The following is a 7,437-nucleotide window of genomic DNA, read 5'->3' on the forward strand; positions in this document are numbered from 1 at the left end:
CTTTACACGCACTGGGTACAAAGCTCATCCTTTTCTAATACAACAACCACTTCTGCTCAGAAACACATTCAAACACACAAAAGGACACATAAGCACAGAGGCGAGGGAATGGAACTCATGTCCAGTTTTTTCTCTTTTAACCTTAAGGAATCACAGATAAACAGAATGGATGGAAAAAGGAAATTGATTCCCACAGCGACTGACAGACCACAAACTCTGCTGCTGGGCCAATCACTGTCAGAACCGATGTAGACATGTCTTATCTTAATCCATCGGAGAAAACCTCCAGGCAACTTGCTGCAGTGTTCAAATCCCTTTTCCTCTAAATGGTCCTGGAACGACTGAATAGTGGGATGATCAGCTCAGAACATTGAGGAGGTCATGGCCACAAACACATGGAAATATCCTCACTCACAACCACAGCTTTATTTCAATACAGCATGAAAATGGATTGATATGGTGCATTCTTAACCAGCAAAGAATTTTAGGTTTGGTCAAAAATAAGTTGTTCTTCAGTCACAATGTTGAAAAGAGTCAAATAGATTAAAGAATAAAAATGGGCAACTTCCCATGATCCTTTTCTCAGTTTTCTTGTTTGCATTTTTCCGCCTTAGCTGTGATGGATTTTCTGGAAAACAAAGCGAAGGGAGTTTTCAAAACAGAATTTCTTGCAAATAACAAAACAGCATTTACAAGAATATATTACAGATATGAAATCTCTGAAAGCTGCTCTCATGTCCTGCCTTCACTGAAAAGCAGATCAATGTTGAGCTGAAAAAAAAATGTGTTTCATGAAATGCATGAGATGGTCTGATGTATGTTAACGGTAATTTTGAAGCTTCAGTGTCTCTGCACATCAGGAAGTAGTAACATATTCATGTGGCCAAATCACACGAGGATAATATGAGAAGATAAGATAGATAAAGAGGAAATGCTTAATGGAGAAACATTTACCCAATACAACCTGTTATTCTCCAAGATGAATGATGCAGTAGATGAACAGCTTTAATTACCAGATACTGCCAAAAAATGTCTTCACAAAAGTTGTAGTTATATTTACCTTCAAACATATTGTATAACCACACAGAAGAAATGCAGTCAACGTGTCAATACTGCATCCAGCATTAATCGACTGGAGTTTTAAATAATCTCACATCCATCGACACCGAATTTAATGATGCACAAATAACGGACTGTTTTTGAAAGTAGGTGAGGCGTGAGAGAGCCCATAAATAGGCGACCAGGCCCAGGATTTGGCGGAGTTTCAATGCAACACAACCCCAAAACAACAGAGGAGCAGTCTGAAGTGTCTCCTAATACAGAGCGAGAGGAAAGGCTTATCGAACTTAGTTACACCAAAATATCGGTGCAAAATTTACGAGACTCTGCACAGCAAGGAAGTCACGGGGTAATGCCAAGTCGGCTGTTCTTGCCCAGATAGAAAACACCATTAGGTCGTTTCAGTCAATTCATCAAAAAACAGGGGATTTAGGGCGAGTTTGTCTAAGTTACAGGCCTTATCATGAGACCAGAGAGTGTTGTGGTTGGCTCGGGATGCCTCAGCGCCAAAACCGCAGCCACTGGCAGGCCGCTCCTTTCTTGTCAGGTCAGGTCGAACTGAAACCTTCAGAGAGGAAGGGCAGGCCAGTAAAAGAACCAAGGTCAAAGTGCTCTTGAGAAATATGGCACTAATGAGCAGGCCAACGCCATGGAAACAGGTTTTTTAGTTTTTTACATCCTACAGACACATCAAACCCACTTGACAGATGCCGAGTCAGGTAGTTAACGGACACGAATCTTTAAAGAGCAGAACCTAATTTCCTCGGCTCAGTCGACGCAGGGAGTAGAGTCAAGCACAAAGACGAGTGTGGAGAAGGGAGGAGGAGGAGGGCTGGAGGGCGCAAGGGCTACATGGGAACTAATAATCCCCACACAAAGGTCTGCACGTCTGGGTTCCGATCCGCACCACAGAAGCTCTCTATGGTGTGGAACATTCCTTCAGACCCAGGTTTAGTTCCTCCTGGAGACAGACGCAGGTCGGCTCTTTATCCCAACTCCCCTGTCGAAGCCAATCTCTCAGGTCTCATGTAGCTCGTGGCAGGAGGCCGGCAGACTCACCGCTTATCATTTTCAGAACATTTTTAGACGACTATTGTGAGGAGTGACCAAGGCAGTCAATTAATTCACCGGACGTTTTCGCACCATGTGTTAGGGGAGAATTAATCTGCCCCTGAGGACCATCGCTGAAGGACTGACTTGTTAATCTGTCTTGGTGCCAAAATGTTATCTCTACATTCCTTTTTTCTACCGTATTTATATATAATACTCAAGGCTCCTACCAAGATTATGTAGAGGCAGTTTGGGATGTTTTATGGTTCATGCCACTTTGACTTATTTTGTGAAGAACAGAGGAAGACTGGTCCAAAAGTGAACTTGAGAAAGCTATGCACCCAAACCCGTAAGTTCCTCTGTGAGAAAATTTAAATTTATTTTAGAGTAAAGATTATTTTGACCGCGTGGAAGACGTGAACTTTCTGTTCATATATATATAAAATTTGAAATGTGAACTAAATTAACTAACTGCAGTGGGAGGACTCACATCAATGCTTTTGTTGAGACCAAAGTTGTAAAAATTTGGATTTAAAGTTTTTGAAAATATTTTATCCACAGTTTTAAATCATCCCAAACCTTGCAAAGCCAACACTCACAAAAAGTCCAACGTTTGGGACTCATTCAAGTGATACATTTTTAATTCATAAAAAAGGAAGACAACACCCCTTTAATAAGATGTGGGCAGCCCACCTCCCTGAGCTCACGCCCTGGAGTGGGAGCCGGTATAACCGCACTTATTTTCAAATGCTGATCATGACTCATCTTTCCCAGGATTTGACCATTCTTCAGTTTTGACGCCAGGGTTTGGACTTTTGACGACTGTTGAACAGCACTGGAAACTTTTGTAATCAGCATTTCGCCTTTCAACTCAATACTCCAGGTTTGGGCATTGCTGGGGCTGGAGCCAACGTCTGGAATGTATTCTGCCTGGGACCACCATGGTCGTCCACCACACTGATGTTCAATGCAGGTGATTCTGTCTGGGGAAAAGACCCCCACTGCAAAAGTCTCTCTATGGAGGGTTACCTGCACTTCCTGTGGCCTGGAAGTGTCACTGAGCAACTCCTGCCTCACACATCCAAGCCCCCAGACCCCCTCTAAGGTCCTAGCTCACTTTCTGGTGTTGGCTCAGAGTTGAAGTTACACTTCATAAAGCATTATCATCATTTAGTAGAATCAAAATTCAAACACATTTGTCTCAAACGTGGGTCCAACTTCGCTTAATGCACAGAGCCTACTGATAGGCTTCAATGTCTCTGTATCATTTAGACTTTACTTAGCCCTATCTTTGGTCCCCTATTTGTCATCCAGCCTTTCGACACATGCTCACAAATATATGTCTCAGCAGATCAGGAGGAGGTCAAAGACTGCTGTGTCTGTTTCAAGGTGCTGGGGAGGAAATAAATCATCTCCAATGATTGTTGTCACTTGATCAGCTTCAAGAAAAGCCTCCGCAGAAAGGCTCACTTAGGTGGGATCATAAAAAAAACATAGAAATATGGTGTGGGCTAAATGGATGGTCTTGTAATTTTCAATGAACAACAGGTTAGCACGAAGATGACATTGCTTTGGTAAACATGTCTCAGAGCTATGTAAAATGGCGCCATTGAAGTGTTGTTGCTTTCTCTTGTCTTGTCTGGATCCAGCACGTTAGAGACCGGAGACATAGGATGGAAACTAGCGCTGATACTCGTCCTGAGCTGCTTTCGCCTTTAAAGGTAACATTTGAACGGCGGTGACACTGTTGAGTTTGCCAGGGACACACTGTCGGGGAACAATCAGATCCAAGCAAGAAAATTGGGACACAGATCATTAACGGCCCGAACCGATGGAAACAAACATCTCCACGTCTGTTTCCGTTGATAATCTTTGAAGATGTTCGCTTGTGTCCAGTAACACAAACCTAATTTGCCATCTGCCACAGAGTCATGAACGAACGCAACGGAAACATAAACAAAGAAAGTTTTTCTAGACTTTTTCCTGGATGCACCTTTTTTGATTAATAAGCTATTAACTACTCGTTATTGTCCTTGGACTTAAAATTGAGATTACGTGTATGCGTAGCAACAACCCAAGCAAGAAAACAATACGATGAATTAGACTTGTTGCTTGACAGTTGAGTATGGCCTTAATAAAAAAAGAATTTTTCACAGTCATGTAAAAGCTATGTATACCAATGGCATGTGTACAAAAAATTGCCCATATGCATGCAATACCCATTTGGGTGTAGTCATATTTTCAGACCACTGGAAACATTTTTTGCATTCAATTTTTTGTGTATCTTTTATTCCAATCTGCAGCTCGTATGCAAAGACCTCGGCCACTTACTGCTCACAGTCCCACCCTGGGATTCAGCACCAAATGGATCCTGTCTTTTCTCATGCACTGAGCACACATTCGGGTATGTTTGTCATTGGGTAGAAAAGAAGGGATAATGTGTCCGCCAAACCACACTACTGGCCCATAGATAGGAATTTAAGAGCTAAATGGTCCAACATTTTACTCTAGTTACGTCCCTCTGTGATTTGCAGTATTTCGCCCTGTTTCTTCACTTTCACAGCATTTAATGCACTTGGGTGAAATAGCTGTGAGTGTGGAGTGCAGAGAAATTTAAAATGCAATTATTCTTGCAATTATCCTTTCTATAGTGCAGTTATAAATGGCGCTAGCAGTGTAATGTCTATGTACTCAAATGATCATTGCTTAAAAAAAGACCAAAAAAGCTGATATTCTTACAAATATGAAAGGAAAGAAAATTGTGATTACTACATTAGATATTTGAGCTTTGGGACTTGAGTTTGATATATGGGTTCTCTGTATCAGGTCCTAACAGATTAATCCAGCTTCCATGGGGGTCCAGGAAGACCAACCAGGATGATGAGGCCAAAGAGGTCAATTGTTTAACTATGGCAATCTGCCCCATTCAGCCTGAGTCTACTTAGATTATGTTAGAATTGGGCCGTGGAGCAGTGAGGCCAAGCTTTCCATGCTGAGGTCTCAAGATGTGTCATTGAACTGTATCCTCTTCACCCCAATCACACATCTTTATATGTTTGAATGTGACACTTAATGCTTAGAAAAATCTCATTGGAAGCGAAGGAGGTTCCTCACTCAAAGAGCCAGTGTTCTCACGAAGATCAGGAGGGGCACAGCACTTTTGCTTCTTTTTTCCCAGAGCTTCTTATGCCTCTACAGGCCAAGTCCACTGCCAAGAGAAGTTCCAGGTGGTCTCCAGGCTTTCTTTGATCCCCACCAACCAGGGTCTCTTGGACAGATCAGTCAGTGTAATCACTTGTGTTTCAGAGCACGCAGGGGAAACAGTAGTGCTCCATTTCCTTTTCATGGCATGACCTCAGCAGTGGCAACCATAGTCTTGAAGTGACACAGACCTCTGTCCAAATAGGCTCCTCTGTTGCCCCTATCTAACTGAAAGGGCAGTAGATAAACATTGGAGACAAGCTGCCTTGGTGAGCCACAGGAAAACAAGCAGAGAGAGGAGAGAGGGTCGGTGGTGCCCACCTCCGGGGAACACTATTTCGATTCAAGTGGAGAAAATTGTTGGCAAGGAGCTCAGTGGCACACAGCCCACCTAAAGCTTGCCATGCACTGCTTATTTGTAGCTGACCCTTTACGTTTACATCACGGCCGTGGCCATCACAGTCCAGTTACTGACACTCAAAGTGCTGTCGACGTCCAATCCATATTCGCACGAACACCCTGTGCTGGCGAGGTTAGGCCGGTGCTGCGGACCAGATGCACAGGCATGATGCAAAGAAAGGCCTGGACTCCATGGCAGCTCATCTTTGGACTGTGGATCAAGAGGAGTGTGTTTGTCTTGGATGAGCTAGAGACGGACCTGCTGCCAGCTTCTCCTTTGAGCAAGTGCTCAGGCAGCAACTAAATGGGGTCGGTACATCAAGACGGGGGGTGGGGGAGCAACCATGCATTTCATTTAGTTTCAATATCAGGTTTCTGTGACACTCTTGACACATATTTCTTAAGCAAAGGTAATTATTCTCCTAAATAACTTGGGATTCTTGGAAAAAACGACAAGATCGGTTAAGGTGCTTCAACTTTTCTTTTAAGTGCGGCAGAGCCCTTCCTTGATGCTGTGTTGCATCTGTTTGGTCAGTCATGTGCTGTGGTTTACCATTATAGAGGCCCTTAACATTGTTCCATTAAAATCCCATTAAATCGTGGTTATTTAGACCTTTTAGGTCTATTTCCATGTAATGGTTCCCACATGTTTCTCGGGAGATATCAATCTTATCAGGCGAAAATACTAGCCAAAAGTGAAATAAATTGTTTCAGGTAACCAAACGACTTCTTGTAAAACCCCATATTTCCATAAACCACGTTCAGTTATTACCTTCACCTGGAGGCCTGGCAGTGGGATGCATTCTTGCCTTCCCCCTCTGAAGTAACGTCAGAGGTGGTTCAGCGCTGTGTGTCAGTGATTACGCGCCGATTATGCCTGAACTTTCACCAAGTGAAAAAATGTTCGTGTTAGGGTTTGTAAACTTATTTCTGCGTTGAGGTTCTCGGTGACGTCGGAATATAGTAAATATTTTGGCCTAAGATTTATATTACACCCCAAGCTGAAGGTCACTGATTATACAAGTGGAAACCGACCTGTGAGCCAAGTTCAGTGAGTGTACAGTCTGCTCTAAGCACACTGAGAAATACATTTTCACATTATTGTGGCTTATCTCTACCAAAAATGGTGGTTTACATGCCACAGATTAGCACTCATAAACACCATTCATTAGACGACACGGAGAACACCTCCCAAAGGCCCATGCCAACAGATTATGATATGATTGATGTGGTGTGAAACTTGTGGCCGCGACAAGCCGTGAACTCAGTAAGTGGAGGATTTCGGGTTGGTGAAAATAAACACAGAGGATATTACGCATTAGTGAAACATACTCTGTTGAAAAACAAAGTATTCTATCACTTCACCTCCAGCTGGGTTTTTCCAACACTATTTTTTTATTTGGATCATGATTAATGCTTCAAACTTCTCATTATTCCTTCTCCTGCCCCTGTGTAATGTGAAATCTGTCTAATCCCCCTTGGAGGTTGTCAATAGTATCTCTATATATAAATGAGGTGTGAGTGCGATCTGGAGACAGGAGCTTCTACCTAGAGTGCTTTGCTCTCTTTGGTGCCTTGAGATGGAGGAAAGTGGCGTAATCCACAGAAGAGTCCAAATCTGTGATCAAGACCATAAATAATATTCATTTTTTAATGTCATCACAACCTAAATATAGATATATCTATGGATATATATCAACTTAATAGTTCATGCTACATAGCGTTTGC

This window comes from Limanda limanda, chromosome 11 (genome assembly GCF_963576545.1).
Source record: "Limanda limanda chromosome 11, fLimLim1.1, whole genome shotgun sequence".
Taxonomy (NCBI): domain Eukaryota; kingdom Metazoa; phylum Chordata; class Actinopteri; order Pleuronectiformes; family Pleuronectidae; genus Limanda; species Limanda limanda.